Source organism: Tympanuchus pallidicinctus, unplaced genomic scaffold, assembly GCF_026119805.1.
Source record: "Tympanuchus pallidicinctus isolate F22 unplaced genomic scaffold, pur_lepc_1.0 scaffold6, whole genome shotgun sequence".
NCBI classification, from domain to species: domain Eukaryota; kingdom Metazoa; phylum Chordata; class Aves; order Galliformes; family Phasianidae; genus Tympanuchus; species Tympanuchus pallidicinctus.
In genome coordinates, this window is record NW_026294780.1 from 42,492,594 (window position 1) to 42,517,388 (window position 24,795).

The 24,795-nt window shown below is 39.5% G+C and overlaps 1 protein-coding gene across 7 annotated transcripts in view; it reads right to left on the reverse strand.

Moving 5' to 3' along the window:
- The window catches only part of ENOX1 (ecto-NOX disulfide-thiol exchanger 1), a 365,454-nt gene that overhangs the window by 228,201 nt on the left and 112,458 nt on the right, over positions 1 to 24,795 (reverse strand). The gene's annotated exons all lie outside the window — the stretch shown is intronic.

Consider the following 24,795-nt stretch of genomic DNA (forward strand, 5'->3'; position numbering starts at 1 on the left):
GGAAAGTCCAACTGGACTCATACAATTTTTTCTCTGATGAGAACAATGCTGCAAAGACCAGAGGGGTTATGGTGCTGCCATATTTAGATAGTTTCAAAATTCAATAGGACACAGCCCTAAGAGCCCTCAATTAACTTAAGTGTTCGACCCTGCTTTGAGTAAGAACTGTACTACATCTCTCAAGAATTCCCTTCCACATCAATTAATCCATGAGTTTTTGAAATCAGAAGACGACTCTTAGAGCCACTACACACAGTCAGTATAGATTTCTGATCATACAGAATTAAGATGAAAAGATTCAAAAATGGTTTAGATGGGTATGTCTAAAGTATCCAACTTGTTATGTGTCCAGTGTATCCATCCTGTTCTGACTCCCCAGTGCAAAAGATGTGGATTTTCATCCAAAGGAATACTAAGATGACCAAGTGACTGGAGCATAATTGATTCAAGAAGAGGAGGAGAAAAATGGGATTGTTCATCTTGGACAAGAAAAAGCTGAGGAATATCTTCTATGACTCTATTTTACCCACGTGGATAAATGTCTGAAGCAGGTAAAGAAAATGGAGCCAGGCTCTTTTCAGTGGTACCCAGGAACAGGAAAAGAGGCAGTGAGTACAGATTGAAATACAGGGAAATTCATCCCTACTTAAGAAAAGAAGCTTGTGTTTTGTTGTTTTTTTTTTGGTTGGTTGGTTGGTTTTTTCTACTGCCAGTGTGGTTGAACATTGGCACAGGCTGTCTAGAGAGGTTGTGGCATCTCCATCCTTGGAGATCTTCAAAACTTGATGGGACATGGCCCTGATCAGCCTACACTGGGTAACTCTGCTTTGAGCAGAGCAGTTGGACCAGTTGGATCTCCAGAGATGCCTGTTTTCAACATTTATGTGATTTTGTGATTCTATACATATTAGACAACAAGACTGTAAAGATTATATGATTACATATTCTGCATATACTATTCTGCAATAGAAATATACAAAGCCTTATGTTTCTTGGCTCTAGTGTGGACTCTTATAAGAAATTTCCACATTCCTTTCTGACTCACTTTGCCCTTTTTCCCCAGTCACATTTATGGTCAAGACAGAACTGAAGGACTCCCAGATTATGTGTAAGTGCCTGTCATTCTACAAAAATTCCTTCATTTCTTTCCCTCTCCAGATAGTAGAGTGAGTTTCGGCCTGGAAAGACAGACATCTTAACTCCAGAGATATTTCCCATCAGCAGGATTCCCAAGGATATGGACCACATAATCATAGAAAAATGTTTACAGTCCACTTCTCTTCACAACCACGCAGCTTTCTCCTCCCCCTTTCTGTTGCTGCAAGTGCTCACATGGCAAAACAGCATGCAGAGAAAAATGTAAGTTTAAGTAAACATATAGCTACAAATTCAAGGTCAGAAGAGTGTTCCCAGCCACCTCTCTGTCCTCTCTCACAAAGTACTTCATGCACCAGGAAAAATCACGGCAAGATTGCACATGCCTGAGTGAGTAGATTATGATAGGAAATGTTTGCTTATCTTCTGCTTTACAGCAACACACATTACAAATTGTCTGGCAGCTACTCACTCATTCACCCTCTCTGTAAATAACTACTCAATACAATCTGATAGAATCATGTGAGTCACCGAAGTCTCACCATGATTTCCTTCATGTGACCGCCAGGATGGAAAATCTCAAAGGCAAGCTGCATGCAGGTGGGGACGAGCTGGTGGATCCTCCTGAAGGTGCACTGAGTTTCCCCCAAGTAAAAACTGTCAGATCACTCAATGCACATGCTTCATAATTATTATGATGTCCCCCTAGGTGACTGGTTTGTCGGCACTGCTGACAAGGAAATCAGGTCTGTGTTCCAGGAACACGGAGAGGTCAGGACCACACAGTAGGAGGATGTGTGGCTTCTCTCTTAAACCTTGGCTTCGCTCCAGACCTGACAGAGCATCTCGCCCAATCCCTGGGAACGCTGACACCCAGGAGACAGCAAGAGAAACCCATGCCTCTTTGCTGGCTCTCAGACAGAGCAGTCATTTGTCCCAAAGCCGAGAGCCTGGAGCAGTCTCTGGTGTATTTGGTTGTATTAGAGAATGTGTTAATTACAGTAATAATGCAACTAATATGGCTTAGAGAAGAGAGTCTCAAATGGTGCTTACAATTTCCTGCTTTTCCTTTGTATGCTGCCTAAACAGGCGGTTGATTAGAAATCAGCAGACATTTAGGTATTTATGTATTTAATTTTTGTTAAGTGGCCATTTACATTTCATGTGTCTGCAGTTTTTTTCCCTCTTGCACAGATCCATTTTCTCTACCTGGAAAAGAGGAGAAGGTAATTTGACACCTGCAATTTTCTGTGTTTACTGCAGCTTTTCAGATTGTGTCACAATTAAATATATTTCCTAATTACGAAATCAAAATTTGAGAGAATGTCTCTTATGATAAGATACAAAAACAGCTCTGTGTCCTAAAAGTTTTCTTTCTGTTCATCTTAAAAACAATAACAGAGCCGTTCCCTCTTTCCTAAATCGTTGTCCTGTGCTGCTGACCTGAAGGTGACATCCACTGTCTCATCTGCCCGTGAATCTCACCTCAAAGAAACAATTATTTTGGTCATGTTTTTCTCACCTTTTCACATTCATCTACTTTTTGCCTAGCCAGAGGATAAGATAGTTATTACAGCTATTGCAAGGAGAAAGCAATCGTGTCTGCAGTCACTGCAAGTAAACACAATGCCCCACCACAGTAGACAAAGCAGGAATAAGAACTGATCTCATTTGGGGAAATTAAGTATTGCCATCATGATCTCTTAGGCTTCCTCAGCTGAGGCAGGACCTGGAAAGCATGCACTTGACACAGTGTTTTTTGGTAGTTGAAAGGGTAAGAACTGACAAGAAACTACAGTAGTTGAGAATTAATGTCCTTGCAGTGCCAGGGTGTGAAGAGATGCTAAGAATGAGAAAAAGAGCAATTCGGACTCTCAGGAAAGGATAACTCCCTGAGCAGAACAATATATTTCTTAACCACTGACACCCATTGACCTCCTTCCTTTTAGCCTATAAATCTTGCCAACCATCCTGATCCATAGAGACCTTTGGTGGAAATACAGTAATTTAATTCAGACGTAATCCACTCTTTAATGATAGCGCATGCAGGAAAATCCTACATGAGCTTGCCTGTACATGTAATTAGTACATCAGAAGAATAAAACAATTAATTTCTTTCTGACCAGTTTGAGGAGATAAATGTTTGTTTAATACAAATCAAAATGTTCCTTTTTTATTGTTTAATTTTGTTCCTTCTTCAAGCCCAAATAATGACATATGATTTACTGCTGAGCAAGAGGCAGTATTTGCATCCCAGAAATGCCTGCTAAACCAAAAGAATCTACAGTGGGGTGAAATCACCCATTTCAGTTGTTGAAGATTTCTGTGAGAAAGCAACAACAATTATCCTTCCCACAATAAGAGCAGATAGTCTGGAACTTTGGGAGCTGAAGGGAAACCATGGGAAAACAAGCACTGAAGTCTGCAACCTGCCATCTGCTATCACACATCTCCGGTGAGCACCTCTGCACAAATCTGCTGGAGCTCCCAGGACAGCATTTTCTTGCAGGGTGTAAGCAGAAAATCCACCATGGATTAGATAGATATTCCCACAATAGAAATTGCATGGCAGCTGCTATTTTTTCCATTTCCTTTTCTTTTCCTTTGAGGAAAACATCTGTTTCTCGCTAATTCCAAGGTGAATGCAGCTCCAAGCTGGCCAAGAGGACCGGGCGCCATGGTTATGTGACACAGCACAAGACTGCTCCCTTCACAGGACAGTGCCGATTGGGATGAGGAGACAATATCCTTCTGGAGACTTGTGAATAGCCTGCTGAATGTTTGTCAAAACCGATGCCAACGAGAATTTTCTCTGACAAGAAACTCATCCTTTGCATTGACCAGCTCTAAAATTGACCTTTAAAGGCTAAGAGAGAAAACAATGTCTTTGGGAGTACTGTTTCTTCATCTCACATGAATCTTACATTTCTTCCAGGAAAAAAAGAAAAGAGGAAAATACCATCAACCATATTGGTAATATAAAATAGTATGTCAGGCATCTGTGTCACACATTTCAGAGATTTTGGAATTGGTGCGAATGACAGGCAGGCGATGAGAGAGAAAATGATTGTAAAGGCAGCAAATTGTTTTAGAAAACAATCTATTAGCATAAGGCTCATGTGAATTCAAAATGACTCAGAGAGAGGTGCATGTGGAAAGCCTCACCACCAAGAGAAATGCAAAGAAATATCTCCTAGCCATTTGGGGCAGCAGTTGACAGGTAAGATTTCCTGTAATGGGGATGACAACATTGACCTTTAGAAAATTATCACCAGATAGTACAGAAAAGCTTTCCTCTGTTTATCCTTGGGGGACTAAGAGCTGCACACAGACAGGATGCCAAAACAAGAAAAAACCTGGAGGTTTTTTCAAGTGTCCTGAGGACCTTTGTACACCCTGAGATGATCAGCTTTGAAATAAAGCTCCAGGAACATGGGAATAACACGCTCATGAAATGTCCTGATTATTACAAACAGCAGCACTCTGCAGAGCCCTGCCTACAGAAAGGGCTCCATTAATTCATGTTAATGGAGTCGCCTCTCTCCAGAGGTGATTTTTGGGCAGGCTGACAAATTAAAGGAAAGATTTGTCCCCTGACACCAGGAACCTCTGATGCCTGCACACACACAGAAACCAGGAGAGGTGCATCCTGAAATTACAACCAGTGGCAACCTCTTTTAACAATAGGCAGGCAGGCATATGGGTTTCAGGAGAAATTATATTAATTACTTGTATGGATTCTGCTTTACAGACGAATTAACAATTCCATTTTGTGCTGTCCGTAGCTCTAGCAATCCTCACAGCCATTAAAACAAGCAATGAAGCAACACTGGCAAAGCATCTGATTTTAGCAGAGAATGATGAAGTCCTGACGCAGAAAAGGACAACACAAAGGGCTGCTGGCATCTGGCTACCTGACTACTGAAAAGGAAGAAAGTTCTAAAAAGTATTCTCATTAATCTGCTTTGCTCCTATTCTTTGTAGGCATCTTCTGAAGAGTAAGAAATCCTTGTTCTTTTTTTTTTCCCCCTCTTGTGATGAGAGGCTTGTCTAAACCTGCCCTTTACAGCAGCATGGCAGAAACTAGTTGCTATGTGCGCTGGTACCAGTGACCCCTTGTGGAAGCAGATTATCTTCTCTTGGTTCATAAATCTACCTGTCAACCCTACCTGGAGAGCAGACAACTCATCAGTATGGATTACCGAAACCACTTGCTGCAGAAATAAAGCTACAGCAAGATAGATTAAAAAACAAAACAAAGATCCCCCTTGGGATATGACAAATCCTTTACCCCGAGTGCAGAAAAGAATACAACCTTGAAATGGGGAAAAGTGATCTGCAGAACCAGATGCTGAGGAGAGACATGCAGGAAAACAGCAAAGGAACTTCAGCAGTGATTCTTGATCCAATCTGGTTCAGAGCACAGTTTTACTTTATGGCTCGTATTTATCACAGCCAACAATGCTGAAACTGTACATTTCAAGGTTGCATCTATATTTCAATTCACAGATCCCTGTGGTTAGGGGATTTAAAATTCTGCCATAAAATCTTGGTCAATGTGACCGTGGGCCAAGATTGCTTTCCTCCCATTAACGCAATAACGTAACATTTTGCTTATGGCAATGATGGCTTACAGGTGGACCCAATAACTAACTAACTAACTAACTAACTAAATAAATAAATAAATGCAGAGAGAGATAGACAGACCTCAGGTAAGATTAAAAAAAAACCCCAACAACCCCCCAAAAAGTAAAAGATATCAAAGACTGGTTTCTAATGCAAGTACAAATTTGAATCTGCTCACTCAAATGTTAGTAAAAAAAAACCAAACAACTGTGATCCATGCTATGGGGCAGTATCTGGCCACAGAATTTATTTAGGTAGGATAGCAGCATCTTTATTCTATCACATTATTTTCTGTTCCTGAACACCATACTTTTCAAATTATAGCTCATAACACATAGCTCTGTAGTCTTCTGATGGAGAAATTCATCTAGCCTTATTTAGCTAGAAGGACAATGGCCAATTAAAGATGCAACTCTCCAGGAAGGACAAAAGATTTATGGAGAAAAAGGTTGGCCTGGATATGCAGTCTGGGCACATTCACCTGGCTCTTTCTGTCCACCTCAAACAGTTGTCATTTCCCCAGAAGTACATGTGCAGAAACATAAAAATGAAATTTTATTGTATTAATTAACCAAGAATAGTTAAATATATAGCTCCAGGGCTGTATGTGCTAAGTCAGCACAAGTCCACCGTCTTTCACAGGCTTGTTAACTTACCTCTGCCAACATTACTGCCTGTGACACTACAGACAATCTCAAGTTTCCTGACCTTTTCAGTCTGTGTGATAATGTTAACATAAACTTAAAGGAACTGTCATTTCTCTTTGTGAAAACCCCCCATCTCTTCAGATCATGGGATGCTGAATCATAAGGAAAAGAGGGCAGATTTCTTAATTGCCTATAAGAAAATGACGCCTAAAGCCAATCTGATGTATGCAGGGACCACTTCTACTATATCTAAAAGGAAATATTTGGTTCCAGGAGCAGATTAATTACAAGTTCAGCCTAATAAAACTAAACTTTAAATAAATATTAGTCACTTAGATTGTTCTCCGTATCTCTGGTGTCACAGTCCGTGACTCTTCGGGAGCTTCCTAACACCAGTAGACTCATACCCTCTTTTTGGAGGGTAACTCTATTTGCCTCATTTTAGAGAACAGGAAAACACCAAGAGGTTAAATGAACGACTGCGTCAAAACCACAGATGCACTAAAAAATGCAACCAAATGCAGCTGAGCTTCACCAGCTCATGCTTAATATGTTCTTAATATCTCCAGAAAAGTGCTAAAAACACCTACTCCTGCATGACAAGAGTCTCAAATGATTGGTGATCATACAGGGAGAAGGGACATAAATATATCTCACAGAGTAAAAATCAGACACACATCGGTGGCTGTGTCACCAGCCCAACGCATCTTCTTGCCCCAGAGCAAAAATAAACTCAAATATCTTACTTTTTCACTGAGGAATCAGCTACCCCAAACTCATTTATTGAGTTTTAAATGACGAATTGATTGGGGCATCAGAGTGCACACAGAACATATCTTGTCCTGTACACGTTTGTGGAAATGTATTCAGTAATGGTAGCTGTTTGTCATTATACCAATGCAGATGCTGCCTTGTTGGTTGTTTCTTTTTTAAAAAAATTGAACTTCTTTGAAGCAGCTCCCTTAGTATAATTTAATCACCTTTGTTTAATCTCATTTTTAAGCTATTGACCTTAAATTTAGATCAACCCCAAAATAAAAGGCCTCTAACAGAGATGTTTGTACTACATTTCACACAAAGGAAAGAACATATAAGCCAACAATGGAAACAGAGCTCAACAGGATCTTGCTTTGAAAATTTCATCCCTGATATGCACTGATGCACTTTTATCTACAGTCATCTTTTTTTAAGGGATCCAATCTTAAAAAGCCTTCCTCTTGCAAGCAGCTTGACTAGTTCACTGGAAAAGCCCATGAATATAAAGATATCTTATGAGAAGAGGCTGGAAAATAGAGCATTTATATATTATGAGCACAGTCTATAGGCACAGATGTACACATCTGATTTACCTCACTTTCTGCACTAATTCTAGTTGTGTCACACAGACAGATAAGTGAGGGGAACGATACCCACATGCAGCTTATCTCAAGCCCAGAATTCCTCCTGCTAGAGACCATTCTGGACAGCCTTACTCTCACCTAGCAGCACCCTGGACCAGGAACAACCCTGCAATGTGAAAAGGACAACCTGTGAAGGAAGGCACAGCACTCCCTGAACAAGGCTATCAGAAATCAGCTCCACCTGGGAGCGCTGAGCATCTTTCCTGAGATCATCAGAGATGAGGGACAGCACATAATGCACTAAAGCCAGCACCGGTAGCCCTCTGGCCAAATGTGCTATGTACTGCCTAAAAGCCTTCATGGCTGCCTGAGTCCATTTAAAATAAAAGAAGTCAGCATAACAACCGCTTTTTCCTTTCCAAGGGAGACCAAGTAATCTCTCCGGTCAATTCTGAATGACGGAGAACAATCTCATTTCACCTGAATGCATGCTGCACCTCCAGACTTCCCTGTGGTTCTCTCCCCATTACTTACAGCATATAAAAAGGGCAATTTAACTGAAGGAGTTTATATTTGGGACTTTTTTTTCAGTGCCATTTCTAGAAAATAGCAGATGTTGGTTAATGATCTTTAGACATTAGATCATAAACCACACTCATTTCAAACACCGCAATCTCAGTGATTATTTGTATATCATTAAGCAAAGTCCTCAGAACAAGCTCAGTATACCTCCTTATTGTTTCATTTAAATACGAGAGTATCAGATCACTTTTTATTTTGTATTTTTAAATTCACAGGATACAGACAAGGTTTTTCCCTTCCCTTCATTCCCTCTCTCCAGCAAAGCAATATATAAGCACAGTGACATTACCAACTGCAACATTTCTCCAGATTCACAGCACCCTGACACAGAGCAGATGACAGATGTCCACACTGGGACACTGGACAAGCATTAAAACTGGATCTTACAAGTTTCCTTCTTCACGGAGCCACACAGCATGCTGGTCTCTGAGCTGAATGATTTCCTTTAAACCCCAGAAATAGAATCTGATTGTTCAGTTGAAAGGGAAGATAGATGGGCTGGAGTTATGCTAGCATGTGTGTACCCAAAGGGGGCTGGTCACACCATGACAGCACATCAGGCACACCTGGGGCTGCCCACTGGCTAACCATCTTTCCACACTCGCTGCAAACACTTAGCAGCTACATTGGGCTAGCAGGGAGCAGAGGAGGGCAGGGAGATGCTATAACTCACACAAACCCCCAGCCAGCAGGAGCAAGGAAGCAGAACTACCTCCCGGGGGAAAATGTCTGCTCTAACCACTGCTGGTTTAACTCCACTTAAATACTATAGCAATTATCTGTGCTTTCAAATGCGTACAATATATATATATGCAATATATATGGAGATAGGAAGTCTTACATGTATTTATATACCTGCATTTATATCCATACATATCTATATATGCATACATATTTATTATTGCTTACATACATAATGGTACACATTTAATACTACAATACATATATAAAGTAAGATCTTATCTCAACATTAATGCAGATTCATTTTTATCTATCTATCCGTTGGAAACATTATTTAGGCCTCAGATTCATTAGAACCACACTTAAAAAAAGTAATTACATAATATATGCTGGGAAATGCCTAGATACGTGACAGATAAATTAGTTTCATTTGAACACATGTAGCGTGTGAAAGAAAGTAATTCAATAAACGTTGTGGCTCTCATCCTGCAAAAGCATATGTGAGTCCCAGGGAGATCAGTTGTAATAACTCAAATTATTCATGGGCAAAAGTGTTTGCAGATCAAGGCTATATATACAATTTGGTTGTTACATTATGCTAATTTTGAATCTACTATTTCACCATAAAATCTGACAAGGCAGAGTCATTTATGAGACATAAATACAGAGAATTGAATTGTAGAGAGTTCCCTACATTCATAACAAGATCAATTATTAATTAACATTTGAGGATGGAGACACGTTGCCTAAGAGGAATTATTTCAGGGCATCTATTGACAATGCTGACCATGGGATGGAGTCCTTTCTGTCTGCTCTGCACTAGCCTCTATGAAATCCATCCCACCTCCCAGGAAGAGCTGTGCCCTGGGTAGTGCATGCCACATCACCCAACCCTCTGTAGTGTTTTGTGAAAGGGACTCCCACTGTCCAAGCCTTGCTCTCATGGCACCAAACACAGCATCTTCTTTCTCCCTCTTCAAGAATTGCTCTGACTCCTTCTCCCCACAGATCCTTGGTAGCTGGAACAAGGCAAGCCCACGCATCGTGTAAGCCTCATTAAAGTAAGATATCATCTCACCCCTTGACTGCTACTGCAATTCAGGTAGAGAACTACTTTTCTGCCTGTCAGGTCCAGGTGTTGATGTAGTTTGCAGAACTCTGCTGGTCTTCATGAAGCTGTACAGATTTAAAACCGTGAGGGCCCCACTTTGTATACTCAGCATGGCTCATCAGAGTTGTTGAGCAGAACAGCTGAGCAGAGTGAACAGAGGTGCATCTCTGCTCAGCTAGCTTAGACAATCTAAGAAAACCAGATCCTATCTAAGCATGTTATCTTTCTCAGCAGACTCTTTTCCCCTTTGAAGACTTTCCAAGGGTACTTCCCCCATATCACATCATCATGGGTTAATCTCACTGAAACACTGCACATCTACCTCTGAGCTAGTCACACTTAGTGACTTCACTGGTAACAGCAAGAAACACTTTCAGGGTGCAATCAGATTTATTTTGCATGTCTGTTTATAGTTAAGATAATTCCTTCCCTAAAAATTCCTGCTTCTCTCCATGCAGTGTGACTAGCTCTCAGTCTGAGTGACAAAAGTCATCTAATTATTGTGACAGCTTCATTAGCAGCAGTTCTTACTATGAGCAAAATAAAACACAAGTATCAAATGTTGACTAATAATAAATTCTGAATAGACTAATACTTGAAAAATTAGAGAAAAATATTGTAATCCAGCCAGCATTCATACTCCCTTCTTCTGTGCTTTTTGGACAGAATTTCCAGGGTATGCTGTTGCACATGAGACATTTCTGAACAGAACCCTATTTGCTCTGTATGCTGTCATCAACAAAATTCACTGGAGAAAGTTTTTCAGAGGAATACAAAAAAATAACCCAACAGTTTCTGACAATATTTTCCTCTGCAGGCAAAGTCTCTCTGATCTCTAAATATTTAGAAATCTGCTAAAACCACAAAGCATAAAACTTAGTTACCTCTACTGATTTGTTTTTACTATTATAATTCTAGCACACTGATCTAAGGAAATCTCAACCTTATCTGAATCTAGACAGTCAAGATAGTGACTAAGCAACACTTCAAAATGCTCAGGCTCTCAATCTTAAGAAGAATTTCCTTTTAACTAGCATTAAATAAATTATACAGTTTTTCCATACCCCAGTATGAGAGACTATGCTTGAGTCATAGGAATGGAAATGAAGATAGGATGAACTAAAGGATGCTGATTTTAGTAATTCTGCATTCATAATGTTAAGAACCCACTTGGAAACACAGATGATCTGTTTGCATCTCTACTTTCATTTTGGCTTCATTTTGGTGAACAAAACTTGCATCCCTTAAAAAAATCCTTGTCCATTTTTTTTTCATGCAGCTTTCCTTTATTCTCTGCCAGCTTTTGTGGCTATCGTAGGAATAATGTTTCAAGCTGGATAGTAAAAGCTACAAAAGGAACTAGCTCCAGATAAGCCAAAAAATCAATCCTTCACCATCACCTCATAGACATTAGCATTAGAAAGCTTTCTCAAGTAAGAGGGAGTTAAGGTAGATGAAGGAGAACACATTGGAAAATACCAATAAAAAGTAAGCATAAATGCCATTAATAAATCACAGGCACAGCATATAACTCCAAGGAGTAATTCCCCAAAAGACACTCCTAATCAGCAATAAATACATAACTCTTCTGAATTTGCTAATCCGTTCTTGACCAATATGGAACCACCACTTAATTTCTATGCACTGTCCAATGACTCTTTGTATTATGTAAAGTACACAATTTGGACATGTTGACTTCTCTAATTAGTCTATAAAGACCTGACTTTTACCTACAGCTTTGATAAGTGTGATAATTGTTGGGGAAAAGCCAAAGCATTTACGGTCAATCAGAAGATGAGAAAAGGAATATGGCCCTCTCAGTGAGCAAAATGTAAGGCATTATGTGGAAAGGCAGAAGCTATTAGCGGGATCAATATTTCTCCTAGTACCTTAACAAATCATTATATCAAAGAACAGTTGCAGGTTGAAGAAAACCTCATTCTACCAACGAAGATGCTTCCAAATCAGCAAATAAAACATCATTTAAATTACAAAGACCTAATTGGTGTACAAAGGCAGTGGCAAGCATAGAATACAGCCCTGTGATGTTAGGCATGTAAGCGTTTTGAATCATTAGAGAAGGAAGAAAAGGAAAAAAACAAAGAAACAGCTACACTAAGAGCTACACAGGCATAATTTGCAAATTGGTAAATATGCATGAACCCACCACACTGCAACTGACTGATGACACCATGTTTGGCATAGATATCATGTTGACTGAACCAGAAGAGTGCCTGGAATGGCCTTCAGTATCTTTGTTACTGAAAATAATTAATTTGCTGATATTTGCAATGAGGATGAGGACTCTTCCTCCTTTTTAGCTAGCTATAGTGTTACCAAAAAAAGAAAAAAAAAAGTGAATATTTGAATAAATAACAGTGAAAGCATGAAAGCAGGGAAATCTTCTGGAGTATTTTAAAGCAGCAGACCTTACATTCTCAGCAGACACTGCATCTCACTGCTTACTCAACACAGCTGAAATCACACGTAGCCATAATGTACTCCTGGCCACAAGACTAAGAGGAAAGAAACTCTTAAGTAGAGCTAAATGAAGTTCTGTCCAAGCAACGGAGTATTGTGATCATGTACACAGCAGGTAACCCTCCCAATGTACATATTATAGCTGTGAGAAGATAAGGGATGGCAACAAATTTTGTACAGTGCAGCCACCCTGCATGTTGCTATGGAGCACAGTGTATTAGCATTTTTGGAAATACCAACTCACAGCACTTTTGATTTATAGTGTTACCTTTCAATAGAACAGAGAAATGACGAAATCTGCAGGAGACAGAGTCACCAGAGTAATAACTGCATGAGTTCCCACTAGGGACAAATGTAATATCCTATTTTAACCAGTATTCCAGTTCATTCTTTTGTTTGAATAGTCCAGAGTTAACTTTTTACTGTAGAGTTTTTATAATAAAGGAAATGCTTCTCAGCTGTTTAGTCCCTATTTGTGATCTCTGACAAAGCCTTGGAAGCTTGCTCCTAATTTATTAGAGGCAACAATTGCATTGAGGATGTCAAAATGGGTACTTTTCAGTTCTTTAGCTCATATTTCATACACTTCTAATTCCATACAGCTGACACTTTAGAAGGTCAACTGTCATCTAAGTGGAAAGCTGACACCTTGAGAAAGTAAACAATGCTGCAAAGAAGCGGAGAAGGAGAATCCTGTTGCTATGTGATAGCTCTTCTCTCCACTCTGATCTGGCAGAGATGCAACCCGCCTGTCAACATTCTTAGCTAAGGCAGAATTTTGGCCATATGGCAATTGACCTTATGGGGTGCTGGCCATATGCGTTTCCACCATATGTCTGGATCTTCGAGTTAAATGCATACATAAAAATGAACAATGTCCAAATGTTCCGCGCTCTAAACTCTCTGTATGGATGTATTTATTTCCTCAAATGGTAATTTATTCCAAAAAGTAAAGCAGATCAGCCTCCCCATAAGTTATGCCTTGAATCAGTTTGTTGGCTGATCCTTCTGTTGTAGAAAACATATCAATCCTGCTTTACAGAGCATAACATGCCAACTTTAGCAGTAAAGAAACCTGCAGTTTATATATTTAACTGCCTGCAGGCCTCCCAAGGGTTCTTGCTATTTTCCTGCAGAGATTATGTTTTCTTCCCTTCATCCAATGCCCACTAGCACACATCAACATTTCTCTGCTAGTATCCCCAGATCTAGTTTAAAAAGAAACTGAAAACACTATTTTTTTTCCTTGAATCCCAAAGTGATACTTTTTCTTGATATCTATCAGCTTTGCAGACTGTAAACCAGTCGGGACAGGGACTACTCCTGTTTGTTTATGTATCCAATGGACTAAAGGAATTATCAACTTTATTAGTCAAATTGTAAGCAGCAGATGGGATCATTGTGAGCATGACCCAAACTTTAGTTATCATGTCCAATGTGACCACAGGGGGAAGGCTAATAGAGTAAGTGCGCCCTTTCAATTCCATTATCATAAACATCTTTTATTTCGTAGTAAGTAAAAAAAATGCACTGAGTCTTCAAACAAATAACCAAGAGCTATTGGGATGCTAGTAAATACATTCAGCAGAGATTCAGGATTTTCTTATTCTAATCAGCCTGAACAATTAATTAACAGCCTCCTTGTTTGTCATTAATTTTGGTTGCCATAGTAGCCTCTTTAAATGGTTTCTAACAAACAAGAAAGATTTATCTCTCTCACTCTCAATCGATCAGAAAATGAATGACTTCACGTTCATTTTTATTTCACAATGACAGTAAAGCATAGTGAATCACTGCAACAGGGAGAATCCTTCTGAGAAGGATAAAGTGTCAGTTTAAACCCACAGTAATCTTAAAAAGCAGACCCAGAGATTAAAAGGGAAGGGCCACTTCGATGCCAACAAAAATACTAGCTCCAAAGAGAATATTTTAAAAAATGACAACACTATAAATAATACATATAAGAAAGTTTCTAGATTTTTTTAAACTTAAATTAAGCCAAATTTGCTTGGATACAAACTTCCCTGCTGTTGCTTTGTTGTTTTGGTTTGGTTTTTTTTGCTCAAAATTCACAGCTGGTGAGACTGGAAGGAGAAACATTGTAAAAGAATCTCCTAAATAGCAGAATTTAAAGGAATTATGTGAAACAGGAATCTCTCATCCACTCCAGGTTCCTTGGATCATGAAAAGAATAGCAGCTCACAAGAGAGATAGGAAGGGGGGGGGAGAGGGATGGGGGGAGGGGGCACACATCTGCAAACAAAACACAGAAGTTCTGGCCATGATCATGTGCAAAGGTTTTTTGACATGTTTAGAGAAGTACAGGATGCAACCTGCAAATTGGATCAATATGTTTCTTGCCTGATAAATTCTAGGAGAGAGATAACAGTCCCATTACTGGAACAGATTGTTGTTGCCTTTCTTCTAGAGGACAAGGTGACAGATCCTTTTAAAGCAATAACTGCTCTTTGCTTCTTCACAAAATCATGCTTTGAAAATCAGTCATTTCAAAGATTGTCCTATCTATAACGTGTCTCAGTTAAAGTGGGAACCAGAGAAGAGCTAAAGTATGGTAACACAGCCAAATTACTCATGGTCTCCTTGATTAAGAAGCCAGTATCAAGCCCAGGTACCAAATGCTATAGTCACATCTCTCATCTCTCTCTACCAAAAAAAAGCAAATTAAAAAAAGAGAGAGAGAGAGAGAGGGAATGGGACCTATGTTCTTCATTTCACCAGTCATTCATTTCCTACAACCATACCAAATGCCCATGGAGACTTTTTTATATTACTGATACTCAAAATCACTGACTCAACTACAAACCAAAACACATTTAGATCTTACTGGGATCAAATGGTTTCAATCTTTTTCCCACACTTGAAAGACCTAACGGGCAGTATTTGGGCATTTCCCATACTGGCTAAGCAATCTGAATATGAAACTGCTGGGTAGACAATGCAACCACAAAAACAGAGCTGCCACAAATACAGACTAACACCAAGATCAATTCTTAAATATTTTTTTTCCCCACATTTTTTACATTCACTTTCTTATTGTTCAGTTTGGGGCTGTTAGGATAATCTCTCTCCTGGGACATGGGCCCATAGTACCAAAAGAATATCAAAACACTGTCTACTAGCAAAGAACAGCTGTAACTTTCATACTTAGTGGCTTCCAACTGAACATCTTTCTGCCATTTATTTCATTTTCAGTGGCAGAGCTGGGGCAGTAGTGGGCAACGTTTAAAAATTTCATCCCACTTTCAAGCTGTGACACCACATGAAAAAAGGAGCTGGGAAAGTGAGGTGGGAGTTTTTGGGGACATGGGACATTAGACCATTAATGAAACTTATCCACTAATCACAGAGCAGTATTTCAGGTGTACTACTGTGCTTTTCCTGAGCAAATGCAAGATTGCTCTGCACAAGGCTGGAGATGACTGGAAGCCACATAATCTTAATGTCAGTAGTGAGGTCAACTTAACTGCACTGAGTCAGAGATAATGAACACTGCCAATCATGATAATTTATTAGTTTATATTCAGCACCGTATTAACTGTGCTTCGGTTGTCTTGGAAAATGGGCAGAGGAAACTCTATCTACTAGCTGTAGGTCTATGGACTCTACTGACTACTCGAGTCCTTACAAACTGAAGTGTAAGCTAATCATTTCAAACTTGGGGGGAAATTTTGCAGAAAGGATAACAGAAGGAAGACATGAAGAGCAAGGGATGAACTGAATCCAGGCTGTTGGCTGCTGAGTTACAGCTTTCTCGTGGAAGTGATAGGCAAAAAGTTTGTAGCCTGAGCATATGCCTGGAGGGCATATGAGATTGCAGAGCAAAATTTAATTTTTGGCCTATACTCCATAGCCTGAAAAGCATCATAAATTCTGTGGTGAGATCATGTGCAGGTAAGTTGATAGTCAGCACATGCAGTGAAATTTCTTCATAGAAGTAAAGAAAATGCTGCCAAAAAAGATACCTGCATAGATTTAGTTTTTCCTTCGTAACTTAAAATCATTAAAGTAGCATGTTGCATTTGGCTATCAAATACTAACTTTTTCCAATTTCTATCCTATGGCATTGCAAACTGTTTGACGTCTGTATGGCTCTCAAAAAACACTTTCCAACTGAAATATCAACTTATTTGAACACATAACTACTCTAAAAAAAGAAAACAAAAACAAAACCAAAAACAACTAGGTGGTCAAACTAAAGATGCATTAATGGAGGAAGGATAGTAGGACTAACCATTACAAACACTGTAGGCAAAGGTCTCCAGCACTGAAGGGGTGTTCTCCTGGAGGAATTATAGAAAAATCACAGGCTCAGATGCTCCATGGACCACTGGTTCTCTCTGTGCATTCAAGTTCATTGGGCTCAGATAGTGCATTTGATTGATTTCATTCAGGTATGACTGACAGGAGAATCTGACAGCAACTGGTCTGCAAAGCTGCAGACAGGATTTCCAAGAGACCACTGACTTGCTTAAAAAAGGGGGAAAAAAAAGGAATATCTGATTCTACATTTCAGTGCTGAACACACTGTATCTTCAACCAGGTACTGTACAATCACAGAATCACAGTCATTAAGGTTGGAAAGACCACTAAGATCATCTAGTCCGATCATCTCTCACCTCTTCTCTGTGTTTGGTTGTTTTTTTTTACTGCACAAAAAGAGGAAAAAATGTATGATGAGGCAAGAATGAAATGTAAAGACACTTTGGATGTTTTCAATTGAGAGAAAGAAACAATAGCAACAACAACAAAAAAATGCAGTGAACTAAATAATTGAATTGAGGCCTCCAAACTTTAAAAGAAAACTGTTTGGAAGAAATGAAGTCCACATGATTTGTCAATTTTAAGAACAAGTTGCCATGTTTCAGTCATCCCTCTCCTGGATTTAACATATAAACTTTCCTTTCAAGATCTCTAGTCCCTCTGAATCTTTTTTCTTTATTCTCTTTGGTGGTAATTCCTTGTTATTAATTAGATCAAGTCAGATTTCCTCTGAGCTGTATGAATAGTGACATCTGTGTGTTATCTGTCAAGTGCTGCTATAACTGTCTTCAATTGCTCTCATACATCCAGTGTCTCTGTGGAATCCCATGTTATGAAAATTGTATGCTGTCTTTCAGAGTCCTTCCTCTGGTCTAGGTAACACTGCATTTCTGGAAAGGGGAAGAAGTAGAAGTAGAAAGCCTTCCTAAGAAAAGCACTATCAGCGATTGTTAGAATACCACTATTAGCAATAGCAAGAAGAAAAAGTTGGTTTGCTAATCAATTGAAAGAAAAGCTATTGGAAAGACCAGCCACAATCAGAAAGCCAGCACAATAAACACTGGAGACAAAGGATGAGAGATTCAGATTATAGCAGGGAAAAGTTGATTAGAGATTACTGAGATTACTGAGATAAAATAAAACTTACAGATGTCACCCTTCAATAAGTAGATGACAGGGTGAGAAAATCCTACAGCTTCTGGCTACTACCTTTGAGAGGTGAGGTCAAAAAACAGTCAACGCAGCAAACACTAAATGGGAAATAACCAAACAGTTTAGCCCTGCTAAAAAGGATCTGAAGTTACCCAGTGGATCTCAAGCTTAACGTAAAATACATGAAAATACTTTTATGTATTTAGGAATGTCAGATTAGAAATACAGGGGAGAGTGTTATCTACAATACACACAAGGGAATTCTGGTTTGTTACTTCACTTTATAAAGACTTCACCAACAACCTTATGTGTAGTATTGGAAGCCACATTTAAGGAAGGAGCCATTTGACACTGAGTAACTATAAAACATGACAAAAAATAGAAGGAGCAAAATGTTGAGGAAGGCATGACAAAAGACTTTGAAAATACTAAGAGTGGGTGCAAAGAAGGGAATAATAGGAATAAACCAAGCCTGTTCACTGAAGATGGGACAGAAATAACTTGCAGGTTAAGAAATTCAAAAAACAATTTTTGAATGGCAGGAAAAATTAGGCCTTGAAATGAATTGCCCAGCTTCATAGAAACACAGAATCACAGAATTGCCTGGGTTGAAAAGAATTACAATGATCATCTCGTTTCAACCCCCTGCTGTGTGCAGGTCGCCAACCAGCAGACCAGGCTGCCCAGAGCCACATCCCGCCTGGCCTTGAATGCCTCCAGGGATGGGGCATCCACAGCCTCCTTGGGCAACCTGTTCCAGTGCATCACCACCCTCTGGGTGGAAAACTTCCTCCTAATATCTAACCTAAACCTCTCCTGTCTCAGTTTAAAACCGTTCCTCTTTATCCCATGAACTTGGAGGTGAATGGGATCTATTAGAGGAGGGTCTGAGAAAAGAGTCAGCTCTGCTAAGAATAATGTCAGTGTAGCTGACATAGCTGGAAGGTCCTCAAGCTACTTGCTGATTTTCTACAGTTTGAGGCAAAACATTGTGGCCAGTTACTTGGAGAATACTTGTTTTGAATTCTAAGCTATTTGGGGTAATAGTATGCATTATTATTTTCTTGGTTAATTTTTAATAATGTTCTGAAAGTTCAAAGTTTGAGAGTGGTATGACCCAAGATATTTTTCTGTCATTTAGTTCCATTTTAGCAAACTGCCTGGACATGCTTTCCTCTCATTCAAGTAAAGCCTCTTGAACACAATATTCAGTGGTCTTTTTGTTTTTGAAGTGTGGTATTAATAACATTAAGCAGGACCACATTATTTCCTTAGCAATAATTGGATCTACTATTGAATCATTTCTTCTACAGACTCAACCAACCCATATTAATGTCGACATGGATTCCTTTCAGTTTTGTTTCTTGTTATTCCCTTATGGCAGCTAATAATCAGTGTCTCTGTATTTCTCTTTTTCTAATGCAATAGCTGATCCGAGAAATCCAAGCACATCTGGAGCCATGCCTTAGAAGTCTCAGTCCCAAAGACTTATATACTACCCTTTAAACTGAAAAAGTAAGCTGAAACTTTCTTATCAAATTCAGGGCTTTGCCTTACTGTTATTTATAATATTGATTGAACTTTGCTGGGTTTTGAGTTCTAAAGATAAACAAAGGTTGCTCCTGAACTAAGCTGATGTCAGAGTTTTTCTGAAGCTGGCAGTAAGGATGAGAATAATCATCAGAGGTAGCCTCTGAAGGTAATACCACTGCAAATACATTAATTCTGGAACCAAACTCACCACCATGTTCTCTTATAAAACAAATACAAAAAAAAAAAAAAAAAAAAAAAATCCCTTAATGTTTACTGTTTGAACAGTTTACTGTCTGTTCCCTTTCCACACATTTTTGGCTAAAATGTAAAAGGAAAAATACATAAACCTGTGGTGGAAAAAAGATTTTTTTCTTCCTGTTCATTCTGGCTGGCACTCAGCCACCTAAACACTCCGTTTATTTTCCCTTCCCTTCCCTTCCCTTCCCTTCCCTTCCCTTCCCTTCCCTTCCCTTCCCTTCCCTTCTTTTTAATGTGACAAACTGTAAGTTTCAGTGTCATTTCTGGAGAGCTGGGCAGTAGCAGGGACAGTGGATTTCTCCTTCTCTCAACTGGAGAAGATGTTTTAACATCTTTTCAGAAGGGAAATCAAAATTCATATCTTTCTGTCTATGGCAACAGGTTCCTGCTGGATCTGGAGTTTATGACTTTTATCTTGCTGTGACACCTGCTTTGGTCAAGGGGATTACTGATTACTCCTCCTGGAAGGTGTCAATATTGATGATGTTTGGCTGAGCAGCTGTCCTCCCCCTTCTATTATTATTATTCACGACACATGATTGATTCTTCTGAGGACACTAGTGATAGAAAACTTAGCAGTTCTTTGCTGTCTTTCCTTTGAAGGGTCCTGAATGAACAATCATTGTTTCTGAAATGTGCTACAGCCACAATTTCACCTCATCCACTGTTCACATATCTCTGTGCAGCCAGAATGTGGGCAATGAAAAGGTGCAAGATGTGTAGTTATCCATATGTTGAGAGCTATCAGTTCCACTCTTATTGTCTCTCAAACAATGTCATTCATTACCTACTATCATACTTGAAAAGAATTTAAAGGATAGAAGAGAGAGAAGACATTGACAGGGATTCCACCTAGGTTGAGGTAAGATAAGGATGGGAGCCACTTTAATTTAGGGTACACTTCCACCATTAGTTATCAATCTCCTAAACTTTGGACTTATTTTACATAATTTTTATGCATTTGACAGTCATACCAAGTATTTCCAGGTTCTTAGCACTTGCACTTGTATTAAGAAGTCACAGCACACAGAGGGATGCAGATACACAGGAAGAAGAAAGAAATCCTTCGGAAGTTTTAAAATTGGTATCTGCAGGTTTTACAATTGCTTATTCTGAAAAACAAATAAATAAATAAACATATCAGCTCCAAGATGCAGGCATTATTTCTTTCAATACTGAATAGACAGCTATAAAGAAAGTTACATTCAGTTTTCTCCTTTCTTCACAAGAAATAAGACACCAAATGGCTTAATCTGGAACAAAGGAAGCATAACCTGGATTTTAGCAATACCCCCTAAAGGTTGTGTAGTTCTGGAGGAGACTATACAAAGAGTAACTGAAATATTCATACTGGAAGATGTTTAGGGGTTTTGTTCTTTTTGTTGTTCATTTTTGTTTGTTTTGGTGATGGTGGTGTTTGTTTTAAGCATGTATCAGGTAAACATCTCTCACAGATGATTTAGACATCTTGATTGCAACACAAGCAAATGAGCCAGATGATTTTCAGTGTCCCCAGGGCACTCTCAACTGCTGGCACGAAAGATCACCCTTTATTTTATGGCATACCACACGAGTTAAGATAGGGGAAGATCATTAACTAATTGCCACTTTGAAACGTAAGATGATGGGCAATGAGGTGAGACAAGTAAAGAACCTTTCTCCTGATCCAAGTCTATAGACACTTAGGGCAGTTTGCAGGAGCCTCTTAACCATTTCCCTGTTCTCTTGGGAAGTAGCTGTGATTAAACAACAGGGTGGTGTTTCAGGATGCCACTGGGCTGTTCCTCAGACAGAAGAAGCACTTGCTGCCATTCCCATGAAGTGCTTGGCAACAACTTAAAATCATGGGAAGGTCTCTCTGTTCTCTTGGTTGTTCATTTTCCATGCATCCATACTTATCCCATTGCCCTGCAGAAGCCCTGCTAGGGTCACAGCTCTCATTCAGGTCAGCAAATTGTCATTTTATTTTTTCTAACCATCATGTGCCCCTTGTCCTGATACGGGTAATAAAAGAGAAGAGTTGCATGGTCACTCTGAACCATCATTCAAATTTTAAAAAGTGCATATATGCATTTTAGTCAGTTTGTACATACATCCCATTATTTGGATGCATTAACTTTTACAATCTCACCATCCTGTTTTCTCTTCTAATGAAATGCAACTGTCCCTCCATGACAGATCAGTGAGATTTACTTTCCCCATCCTCCCATTTCATTCTGCCACATTTTCCCTGAGCATCTAGCTTATAGATTTTCTCCAGTTAACAGACTACTTGTTTTCCATCTGTTCAATAATTCAGATGTATACATCAAATGCACATATGGCACATTTACAGGTAGCAGCATCCCCTTCCTTTCTCCCAGGTAATTTGCACATAAGGTGCACAGAGAAAACAGATGCCTGTTTGCCCCCTCAGACTGCTTGTCTGTGCCTTGACCTACCACGTTCCTCTCCACTCACCTCCATGCAGACACCACTTTGAGCATCCAGTCCACCACTTCCAGCTTGGGGAGGGAGAGCTGAGCCCTCACGGGGCCCACAGGTATCAGGTCCTGGTCCCTCCAGCAGCATAGCTCAGAGGCAGGCGGGAATACCTAACACAGCCAGCAGCAGCAGGGCTCTCCAGCTATGCATGCAGAACAGGTTGGAGATCAAATGTATGGCTGCCATGCTTACACACTCTCATAGAGAATTGCTCTCCTTAGGCTCTTCACCTCCTTTCTCCCTACCTCCTACCATGACTTTGGACAGCTTAGTGTTTTCATAATTGTTAAAATACCCTCAAGAAGCAGCAGTACAACAGATCGGTGCTCCCTGCACTCACACCCCACCAAGAGCCAGCCCTGGCTGACCACAGGGCCAGCAGGCCACAACACGAAGAGAACAGAGGAGTTGATCCAGAAGATGAGGATTTTTTCCATCCCACACCACAGCCCATTGCCTAATACTGCCTTTTGTTTTCTTCTGCTTACCGTACAACCAATACACCCATTTCCTCCTAAGAGTGTCAAGTGCAGACCTAAGAGTCACTGGAAGAGGTGCATCATTTAGGGAACCAACAGGAAAATTTAAGAAACTCCAGCAATAAATGAATAAAATTCCAGTAAAGTAAGGATAAACAACAAAGGCAAAAGGGAAAAGGAAGTTTCTCTAGAGAATGTATAAGGGATCATAAGCAGGAAATAAAAGAAAGTTTAAGAAAACAAGAACCATACAGGAAGATACTTATAAGAAAAAAATATATACAAAATTTGCAGTGGAAGTCAGGGGAAAAATGGAAAAAGCTGACCTGGATTAAAGAAATTATTTGGCTAGACCAGTATCCTGTTTTGCTTCAATGTCAATACCAGATGCTACAGAGAAGTATCACAATAGGTACGTACGCAGCTGCAGAAGCAGCTTCTCTCAGACCCCAGGCAGAGTGCAGGTGAGTTCAGCCTTCATCCAGACAACTGCTGTATAATTGCTCTTTAACTACGCAATATGAAAAATGCATCTGCGATAGCATTCTTACTGATATAAATATCTATTTCTTGCAGAGGTTAAATGTAACACCTTTTGATAGTGCCTCGGAGCAGTACTTGCCAGTGAGAAATTACACATGGTTTTTCTTTCTCATAAGAAATGTCTTTCCTGTTAATTTGTTTTCCTTTGTATTATAATAAAGCTATAGCACAGTAGTATTCCAACTATTTCATGCCACATGGTAATATATATCTAATTGCACATATATCAAATTAATATCGTATTCGTGTTAAACGATGCAATGCTAATTTGTATGTATATCTCAAAGCCATTATTTTTCAGGAATCAGACTTGTGAAAGAGAAAGCTTCTAAAAGGTGTTTTAGATAAACAACTTGCCTAAACTTTATTGCAGAGCAGCTGTTGGCTGCATTTGTATCAAATTCATTAGGCCCAACCATGCTCTACTTCAGCAAACTCAGCTGCAGCTCTTGGAAGCCTTTGGTGAGCTGTGATTCAAACAGCTCTCACAGACAAGCCTGGAAAGGAAGATTTTATAAGGCTGCCTCTGCTGTTCATAAAGGATTTACAATCCAAATGCCAACACGAGCAACAAGTTTTCTCCCTTTATCCTGAGCACATTTCAGTGTTTACAATTTTTTTTTCCTTCTGCCCCCAAAGAAAAACAGAAATTTTGCCCAGAGGGACAACATCATTAAAGAAAAGAACAGTGCATTCGTAGAGCTTTAGAAGGACACAGATCATTCAACAGTTGTGCAATTACTCTGAGAAGCTACTTATTTTTGAGCACAGAGCTTTCACTCCACACCGGCCTGAGGCATCCCGATCAGATCTGTATCTGCAGCATCTCAACTAGCATGATCTAGGACTATTGCTCGTTATAGAAGCTGTAGTCATGTGTAAGGTTTACATCTAGGTTCAAACAGTCTCCAAGGCATTTTGAAGCTGGGGTCACACCCCCAAAACCCTAAAAACCACCTGGTTTGTGTTTTATTCCTTACTTTCCCTACAGAACTCATACAGACTAATGGAATGCGAAGTGACTGCACAGAGGCAACAAGAAAAGCAATTATACCCACAGTGCTGTCAGGCAAAGAAGAGAACAAAACAGAGCATATTCAAATACGAACATTTTTGAAAACCATTATTTAGGGCCAGACACAGCTCTCACAAGCCCTCATTGTGCTCTGATCACAGGGTATGACTATGTAGATGTAGAAGTTGATTCTCACTGATTTCTCTGACAAAATGTCTATAAAAACACTGTTCTGCGCTACCTTCAAAAGCAGTAAAAAATCAGATTTTTCTCTATAACATACCTACAAGGAAAAAACATATTGAAATGCAGGGGAGTGTATTCTATCCTCTAAATCATTGTGATTGTAGGCCACTGTGCATCGAAGCACTATTGTTCTGGCTGACAAGGACACAGCATTAGCTACAGGCTCCTCAACACTCCCTGCCATGCTGACACTATAGGAATCAAGCCATTGCTATTATGTCCTTCCTACAGTTTCTTAAGT